The sequence below is a fragment of the Falco cherrug genome, chromosome 6 (assembly GCF_023634085.1).
Source record: "Falco cherrug isolate bFalChe1 chromosome 6, bFalChe1.pri, whole genome shotgun sequence".
Taxonomy (NCBI): Eukaryota; Metazoa; Chordata; class Aves; order Falconiformes; family Falconidae; genus Falco; species Falco cherrug.
The window spans coordinates 16529953-16540259 of record NC_073702.1 but is presented as its reverse complement, the minus strand read 5'-3'; the positions used below and the strand labels follow the sequence as shown (position 1 = coordinate 16540259).

The following is a 10307-nucleotide window of genomic DNA, read 5'->3' as shown; positions in this document are numbered from 1 at the left end:
GTTACCAGCTAAGGGTATTGTATCTACAATGGTACCAGCCATTGCATCTACAGAGCAGACAGTAGTTCTTGTATTTCCAGTTTAGAGGACCCAGCCTGAAATGCAATGAGTGCCTCAGATTCTGGTTTGACAACGGGGTCAACGCAGTTTCAGGGATGCCAGTAGCAAACAAAATATTGTATCTGTATATACACAAAGGGTCAGCCTGCTATAAATTATTTTTTATAGAAATCGTCAGGTTAACATTTTATTGTCAGACCAGGTATCTGTGGCATACTTATGCTGTGAATGATCTGCTGAGTGGTACTGCCACTGTAAACAGTTCAGGTGGGATTCAGCTCACCTGTCTCTAGGTCTTCCATCTCTTCTGTTTTTACTCAGTGGAGACATAAGGCCATTCAAAGAAGCTAGCCATTTAATAAAATTTAAAATTTAGAGTAATTTAGAGTGAGATTCACACACAATGACAGTTACTCCAATTAAAGCCTAGGGCAGAAACCTTAGATGTAGACATCTACGTTATAGCTATGTCTCCCATTACAGCCTACTTGCACTAGAAGTTTTGTGATATGAATGTCAATACTCCCATTTACAACTCCCCTTTAACAACCTCAGGCTGATTTAGTTAAAGAATGCCAGTTTTAGTCTAGAGCTCTAAAGTGAAAATTTGCTTGCCAGACCAAATAAGACTTTTTTTTTTTAAATAGGAGATTTAGTATTTAAAAAAAAAAAAAGAAAAAGGAAGAAGAAAAAAAAGCCCCACTGTGGGTTTCAAGTTTGAAAAGTGTTTTTGGTCTAGGCCCAGGACCAGTTTGACAAGTACTTTTCACTGTTCTAAAACCGCTTTTTCAGAAAAACAAGTTATCCCGCCTATAAAAAACAAACTAGAACTCCACAAACAGACAGTCCTCTCTCAGTCACTTCTTAATGAAGTCTTTCTCCAGTTATACCACAACATATGCAACAATAATATGTTTATAGAACAGCACGTTTCCATTTGCTTTATAGGTCCTTACATAACACCAATAATTTCAGTGCCTATGTCCAGACACAGTTACTAAACAGGCAGTTATTTCATTGAAAGATTTGGTATGATTTGATTTCCAAATGTTAAAGGTCTTTTTCTGCTGGATTATTTTGGTTGGTAGGTAACTTTTTATTGATTTATTTTTCATTTTTCAGATGTCCTTATTACTAGCCTCCAGGCATATCCAGAATAAAAACATATTTTAATTGCTTATGACTTTCATTAAAGCAATCTAGTAATAACTATATGAGTTCTGGTATTTTTGGCAGCTTTGATGTCGCTTTTAAATATATATTTTACTACAAAGGAAATCAGTAAGATCAAAACACTGAAGTAAACAATTTGTATTGCATTTTGGCAGAATTAAACAAACAGTAGTCGCCAACATTACTTTGCCAAACCACATCCAAATTAGCAACACACAAAAACCCTTCCCTTGAGATTTTCACCCAAATGCATCCATGGTGAAAGCAAAGAAACTCACAGTACAAATTATCCCTAACCATAACCTCAGAAAAGCTTCTAAAAGTCATACCTGAAATTCCAGTATTTCAGAAAGTCTTTCATCTTAGCCAGTTTTTGGGTTAGCTCAGCAGATACAGTTCCTGCTACAAGACAAACCGACATCTCTTCTAGCTGCTGATCTCTGGTCCATGGCGTACACTTCCTCCAGCCTCTGAAATTAATGAGGGGAATTGCTGCAATTTGCAGACTACACGCTAAGCTTGCAGTAGATAGTATACTATGGCTACCATTGTGGTTTTGGACTAAAAATGCAACTGCACAATTTTAGTCTGAATATCAACTGATAAGAAAAAAGCCAGGGGTGAATGGACACTAAGACTTTTGAGAAGACATTGTATGCTCTTGCACAGATACTGCTTTCCTTGTTTTCTCCCTGACCAGTGCTCTGAGCTGAGACTTGAAAATCTGCATCAGCCAACAAATTGCAGCCTTCAAACCTGACTGAGCTCAGAAACTGGATCTCACAGGAGATGTTTTCACACTGTGGGTCAGCTCACATTGCAGCACCTGTAAAATTGTAGCTTTTCTTTCTACAAAAAAATGATCAAAGCCATTGCCCTAGATAATACTGGTCTGAGTTCCATAAATGCTATACTTTTAAGGCCGTGTGTGTACTGCCATTTATTTGCTTGTTAGCTGGATTTTTTTTTTTAACTTTCTTCCTAGAGTTTACAAAAAGAAGGGCAAATTAATGACTGGGACTGATGCAAGTCACATGGAAGTCTCATTTATGGGAAATTCTTACATCTGTGCTCCACTGTGATAATACATGTCCATATCAGCATAGAGAAGTGAATGTCTAGTAGCTGAAGCACATGCCAATTTGTGTACATCATATCACAGAGCTACAGAACCAAGGCAGATCCTGACATGAACTGGAGGAGCAGTGCACAGCTTTTTAGTGTGGTGCAAACTTGCATGTGTGTTTCTAAACTAAGTAGCTTGGTTCAGCTCATTTTGATTTGCCCAATAAAATTTCTGAAATGCCTTTGGAAAAGAATAATAATTTTATTTTGAGAGATTCTTTGTAAAAATATAAAAGCACAAAAAAATAGCAGCTTGTATTTATTTACATGTAAGAACAAAATCAGTGTACTTTTGTTCACAGTGAAAGTTTCCACAATGATTGCCACATTTATCTAAGAGAGAAATGGAGACTGTCAGAGAGGGAGAAAGGTGAAGGACAGAATCAGGTGTCAGTGGTACCCGTGCCTCCCTTCAAAGGGGAGTCCCTTTATGGGATTACTCATGTATAAAACTGAGCATGGGAATAAAAGCAGAAGGTCACTGAAGTTAATGGAGTTACCAGATTAGGAGCTTCCATTGTAGCAGTGCCAAGAAAATGTGTCTGTGATTTCCCCACCTCTTCTAATACGTTTGCTCCAGCAGACCCGATCTGAAAATCAGCAGCTAGCTCAGCCCATTTCAGCAGCATGGGAAATCCCATGTGAAGACTCCTGCTCCCAGTTTGAAAGCACTGCAATCATACCATCTAAAGTGCCAATCTGACATAATCTCTGCTTACACTGTGCTGTTCAAAAAGGATGATGACAGGTTAATTTTATACCAGCAGACTTCATGCCAGACTGGGGATTGCCACTTTATGCCAGATCAGTTATTGTTTTTCCTCCCAGCAGTTATAAAAGCATAAGGCTGGAATAAACACCGTGACACGTATTCTGGTTCACTCAGCAGATATGTGGTGAAGCAGATCAGACACCTGCTGCAATCTGGCAATGCACAGGTCTGGTACTAACAATCGTGGACTCATGGTCTTAGAGGTGACAGAACTGGTGTGCCTGGTCCCACAGTGAAAGCTGGAGAAAGGTTAGTCTGCAGAAGAAAATGATCCAGGTGCTGAAGGTTTAGGGCTCATATTTGAAATAAGTATGTATCTTAGCAGCACACAGACCTACAGCACAGTAGGAATTGCTGAATAACACCACAAGTTCTGGAATAGGGCCACTTTGTCATGGTCTGAAAAGAGCTGTCCCTTCTGAATACTCACTCATTGAGTTACTCAGAAACAGATCTGGGGAGTGCAGAGAAACTCTGCTGTGTTGACAGCATTCGAACTTTGAGAAATATTTAAAAGTATTGACACAGATTGTCCTCTGTCTTCCCTCCTGAGTGATTGTCTCTGTCTTTATAAAATAACTTGCCAACATTTTTTTTTTTTTCCAAAGACCAAGGCAGGTTTTAAAAACAACTACAAAGGCATTTGGGAAATCACATTCTGAGACAGTCAGTGTCCAGCTATGCAGCTCAAGTGTAATGAAAAAAGTCTGTTTCTGTGTATTCAGAAAAACTCTTCAAGGGCACCTGTAGGGCACCTACATCCATCTCAAAACTATGGTGGGGTAGGCTATGCTGATGTCCTTCAAATAAGCCTCATTGTTCTTCTCCTCCCACCTTTCCTGTTCCTTGTCACCATTCATAAGGGTACCTGTGTAGACAGAAAAAAATGGTTTAACTATCTCACACTTTTGTGGAAAATTTCAAGGTCATCTTCATTTTCTAATATAATAAATCCCATCTCTAGAAAAGACCATGAATCTATAGTGATAATATTGTTTTGTGACACCATGAAAATTTATGCAATCTTAGTTATGTCTGGTAATCTCATCCTACTACTTCAGCAAGTGTTTAGTATTTGTCATTAGTATCACTATCGTATTGGTGCCTTCAGCATGGTAATATGAATTTACTAGTTTGTGTGCTTTCAGTATGTTTTCACAGTCTAATTTTTAATAATTTCATTATGCCAGTGAATTAAAATTATTTAAAAGATTTTCCTGTTTTTTTTATTTTATTCTCAAAATCACTTGCCAAAAATGATCATGTAATGGATTTGTGAAATTTTCAAAGTCAAATGCTGATTTTGTAACTCTCAAAATTATTTCCTGTGACTTTTCCTACCATCTAAATATTATCTGATAATTTATTTAAATGGATAATTAAAATCACTTTGCTAAATATGCTGGTTTATAACACTTAACACTTTCCAATATTTGTTACTTTATAAAATGAATCACCATTTTTGAATTCTCAGATTCATTTTTAAGTTATCAGCTGTCTTGAAATTATGTATATTCTGTCATAGAATACATATAGTATTCAGCATTTTAAATAAACATTTCAAGTAACATACCAAATTACTTTTGTGTTCACTGAAAATACTAGTTCAAAATTTGCCTATTTGTATACATGAAGAAATTTTATTACAATTTCATTTTAGCAGCATGGTAGATTAGAAATATTTCCCATCTTGAAATGCTAAATACCAATGTGATTACTGGGTACTTTTTCCTATTTCTTTTTGTGCTGTAGATGATTTTGTGCATAATCTTTTTTGATCTTGACAGACTTGTAATATTTTAAATGCATTTCCATTTCTCCAACATCTAATAAAAAAACCCCAACCAACCAACCAACAAAAAAAAAAAAACCCACACAAAAACCCTAAGGCTTATAACCACTGTGATTGGGGTGCCATAGATTTTTTACTGGTTATAGACTGCAATGATTTTTGGAAAAATCAGAATCACTCAGTTAGTGATATGATGATGTATTAATGTGTATAGAGGAATGAAGGTGCATTAATTAACATTGATAATATATAGCTGTGGGCTGGCTTCAGGGGTGGTGGGTTGGCTACTGTGGATAATGTACAGCTGTGGCTGGTTCTTGCTAAATAGTTAAATAGTTCTAAGGGGTGTAGAAGAGAGAGGAGTACTGAATGAAGAAAGACCTGGAAGGAATGGAGGGAGGAGAATGAGTGTGCCCCAGATGTAGGGGAAACAAGGAAAAGCCCTGGGAGAAGGGGGGCTGAATGAGAAGAGGCTGGCTGGAAGAGGGGCCTGGAGAAGGAAGACTCTGGATGCAGCAGAGGCAAGAAGCAGGGTGGACTGGCCTGAAGAGGATGAAGAAACAGCATGGACAGTAGATGAACTTTTGAAACCTTGTGGGGGACTGGTGGCTGTGTTGGGGCAAGGTGTGGGAGCTACTTATTGAAGTCAACCTGGTATGTGATTGTAAAAGCCATGTTGCAGCTGGCTAGTTTGGATAGTGCTGTGACATTAATGCTTAGATTAATTTGTCAGGAAAAATTAAGGATTGGCCACAAAAATTTCAACTCCCAACTCCTGCTTCTTCAGGCTGCTGTGCACATCTGCAAGTTCTGCTTACATGCAAATGTCTCCAGGTTGGTTTCTTCTATCCTTTAATATTAAATGTGGGCTCATGGCTCATCTTAGAATTATTGTTAACCTCAGTATCTTAAAATTTTACCAAACACTAACTCTCTCCAAAAAACTGAGTGCATGCATTCTGATTACCAGAACACTAGATGTGTCGTCAAATGTTAAGTGATATATACTCAGTGTTTTCAAAAAAGAAAATTGATATTGGCAGTCCAAAAGGGAATGGCCAAGGTGGTATGCCTAGCTCTTGGTTTTCAGTTTATAAATAATAAAAAAAAACAGAATACCTGAATAAACATTCTTAAATCTTTTCAGGTCCTTTCAGACTGATACATAAGAAGTGTTTGATAAGAAGAACATAGTTGCAAAACAGGCTATCATCTGTACAGTATGTTCTGTTCTTCCCCTCTGCCCCCCAAGGTGTTTTGAAAGGACTCCTCCAAACTTTTGTGTAACTGCAGTGTTCTGCTCCCGGTTGTTTCTGGGAAATAGAAATAGAGGCAGCATAGAATGGCCCATTTAGTTCCAAACAGCCCACTCTTTGCTTCCCGCAGACAGATACTGCCCAAAGAAATACAGATAGCATGATGCACATCTGTAATGCACAGAATCATGCAGCCATCTTGCAATCTTGTAGCCACGTGATCAGCTTCTTAACCTGATAAGCAACTATATCACAAAATTAAAGATTAAGTTTTCTGACCATATCAGCAAGCTTTTCCAAACCATCCAGTAAAACAGAAGTGGGAACACATGATCAGAGCACAAGAAAACAAAGGTCTTTGTCAGCAAGCTGTAGACAGATTACCTCACAGAATTTTTATGTACAAAGCAACCAAGGAAACCGCAGGGGCACAGACCTCCTGCCATTGATTATATCATGTGTGCTTGATAAAAATGGCAAAAACTGAATTCCTGAACTGTATGGCAACCAAAGAACTTAGTCTATTCTTCTCAGTAAAGGGAGATTTGTATTCTAAACCTTTTAGAGCATCAGTCAGTTCCTATTCAGTGAAGGGCAGGAAATAATTCCTAACAGCACAGAAAGTTTTTGAAATAGTTACTTATGTGCTTGCTGGATCAAGGGTGCATGAAAATTTATCAAATAAACCCCCACAGCCATTTTTTCACAGCATTTGGATTAAGAAAATTGTTTGACATTAGCTTGATGACACTTTGATCAAGAGCCTATTGTTAAAAGGTTACATTGGTTGTTAAATTGTTGACCCGTTCCGAGTAGTGCAAGGCAAGTGCTTGCAGGCTAATCAACTTGAAATATAAAGAATATATATATGTATTTCTTTTAGAAATATAAAAAACCCATATGCTAATACAGAAAACTATTAAAGTATGATTCATCTCTGTAAAATGATTCAGTAGATGTAGCTCTGTGGAGTCTCAGGTTTTTTATGGTTGACAGAATCAATAGTACATGAGCTTATCTGCAAGTCTAAAGCTAAAGCTGTTTTTTACTTCTGTTGTTTTTCATTCAGTCTTTCAGAGTGAAGATGGATTCCTTGTATCTTCTCTATAATCCTCAGCAATATAGGAAGAGCAGGCCAAATTTTGCTTTCAAAGACATCTCTACAACTTGACACAATTCAGTAAAGATGCAACCAACAGCTTAGCTTGTAAAGTTACATTCTACGGTAGAATGTAGCATATAGCTACACTGACACAGCAGGAAGCCAAAGAAGAAATTAATGCCCTTTCCCCCAAATACTTATGGCTGTATCACTTCTTCTCAAGGAACAGTTTATTCCTAGCCAGTTTTTGAATAGTTAAAGTAAGGGGGAGTGATTCATGTCCCCTCTCCAATCTCACCTGGATGTTTGCATGTAATGGTGAGATAAGGGTTGTTCCTGCTCTACAGGCTGGTGCTTGAGTTGTGGCTCAACAATGCCAAGCCGTGAAGATAGCAGGATCACTTCGCAACCTCCAAAGCCGAGAACATGATGATAGGCCATTTTGCAGACACTCAGATCCACACAAAGCAAGAAACTCAGGCATGTTTCCTAGCCAAACCTAAGTGGTGTAAGAATAAAAATAGTGATTTCGATAAATGAATGGGTGTTAATCAGGCCAAGGGAAATGATCTACAGAGTAACAGTGTGGCAGGTTTACAAAGTTAAATTTTAGTGTGTAGAATTTTCTGTTCTGAAGAATGAGGAAAAAAAGGTCCAGAAAACATTCCTTCGTGAGGTGCAGGAGGGGGCCTGGAAAAAAGCCTTTTTTGCCTCTTCCCTAGTTGCTTCGAGAGCCTCACGGAGGCAGTTTCGAGCTTGTGCTACTGGATCAGCATGTGCACCGGTGCCCATAAGATGTTCTATTGTTAGTGCAGCTGATGCAGCATTATTATGATTAACATATGTGAGTAGGAGTGTTTGAAGTTCTCCCCTCCAATGTGACTCCCATAACGAGTAGTGAGTTGGGGTTAGCAATAATCGTGCTAAAGGTTTCAAATCATGAGGGGTCATGACATAAGTATCAAACACAGAAGATAACAAACTTGTAAAATAGGAAGAGAAAAGACCATGTTCTGTAACCGTGCGGCGCAGTTCCTTAATAACCAAAAAAGAAAGAGCCTCCCATCATGCTCCCCCCGCCCGGCCCTGAGTGTGCAAGACCGGAGCAACTATAGTTTTGGCCACTTCTAATTCCCCCTCCCTTAAGGCCTGTTTGTTTATATTTGCCCATACATTGTGTGGATCAGGAAGATACAAATCGGGTTCTTTTTCAGGGTCTATCGGTCCTGGGTCAAAGAGATCTTCTTCTGGTGGATACCCAGCTGCATTCACACCCAGGGATCTAGGGCACTGTGACTTAGCGGTTGGTAAAGAAGGAGCTATAGGAGCTCGCGGTTCCTCCTCCTCTCATTCCTCTGTCTTTCCTTCCTGTGCCTTCATAGTTTCAAAAATGACTCTCCATGAAGAGAGCAGGCGGTGGGACTTAGTATTCCTTTTTGTCGCAGAATCCCACAGTTTCACCCGTGTTGTCCCAAAGTTCCCACATAAAAATTGTAGATGCAGTCATGGCGGGCATATTTACTTGCACCCACTTGAGCATTGCTTTAAGGTCATGCCCAGAAATATTTTTCTTATGTTTGTTAAGGAGACCTTTCATAAGCTCATAAACATCTCTTTCTGGGGACAAAGCCTGATTCCCCATTACGGATTTCCCACAGCTCACCTCTCAACTCCGGAGGGATTTCAGGCCGGCTGACTCCCGCTTCCTCCCAGTGGTTCGTTCAGAGTTCTGTGGGATTCGCTGCAAGTCGCTCAGGCAATTGAAGAGCCCTTTATGTCAGATCCTGAACCAGATCACGTCGGGGTCACCAATTTGCATCGAATGAAGAGACGGGATGTAGCTTGATGCAAGCAAGATGTCGATTTATTGTACACGATCACGAGTTTATATATATGTTTTCAGAAGCTGCGTGCTTTAAACAGATTGGTTCTTTAAGCTAACCATTACATACTAGGCAATCCCTGACTGGTTAACTACAAACAAAGGACACTTTAAGTAAGTTTTTACAGTCATCAAGTAACAGCAATGTGTTACTTCTGCTTGGTGCCATCTGTTCCTCATTCCCTTATCTTTTCTCGGCATGACTCATCCTGTTGATTGTTATTATTCACATTCCTTGTCCTCCCAGGGTTTGTGGCCTACGAGCTCGAGCACATTCCTTTCAGCTAACTGATTGTTCCTTATGGACCTGATTTCCAGGCCCCCTCCTGCAGTGAGGTAACTGAGGAACCCCCGCCTATTATATAAAAAAAGAGTCTTTCTTTGTATATGATTATTAATTTTCTCCTTGTGCTTGATTTTGCAAGTGTGAGTAAAACAACCCTACAAATTTGGAAGTAACTGAAAAAAGTATACTCTCCAGAATTATAAGCATTTGTAGCTGTTGTATATTTCTGGGGTTTTTTTCTTGTTATTTTTTGCTATTTTTGTTGCCTTGCTGTTTACACAGCACTTTCCCATACACACATTCATATCTAGATATTTGTCTGTGCCTAAAGAGATTATAAAGTGATAGGATTATCTGACTTCAGGCAAAATGTAAATTGTTTACAGATCTGATTACTGAATGACAATGAACAGACTTGGACTTATATTTTTTAAAAAATCTCAGGAGAGAAAGCAGTTTCTCAAAGCACTAATACTGGTTCTTTGAACCATATACTGATTCTAATCTGCATACAAAACTGTTTAAATGAATTGCTTATGTAGAACAAGGAGTGTATGGCTTTTAATACACTGCTGACAGTAGACTGAGTTTGTGCAATGCCACTGTTCTCAAACACCTAAACAGATTAAAACATGTTGCTTTGACAGTTACATTGTGGCTATTTTTGTATTTCTTTTTCAGCAGTGCCCATTTTTGTACTATGATTGACTACAGATTTTCTGATTAGGTTGGTAGATAATGTTTTAAAATAAAGATTTAAAAACATCTTACATTTTAGAGGCAAAGGAAATTTGATCACTTACATAATTTAATATAGAGCGTCATCTCATTCTATAATTCTCCCTTTCTCTGTGCTTAC

The 10307-nt window shown here is 38.5% G+C and overlaps 1 long non-coding RNA gene across 1 annotated transcript; it reads right to left on the bottom strand.

The window, feature by feature from the left end:
- Nucleotides 1–2604: 2604 nt before the first annotated feature.
- LOC114016568 (uncharacterized) lies at nt 2605–9378 on the bottom strand. The gene is made up of 2 exons (XR_003561082.2): nt 8944–9378; nt 2605–3998 (listed from the first exon to the last, which is right to left on the bottom strand). It is a non-coding gene; the product is annotated as an uncharacterized LOC114016568 (long non-coding RNA).
- Nucleotides 9379–10307: the final 929 nt, after the last annotated feature.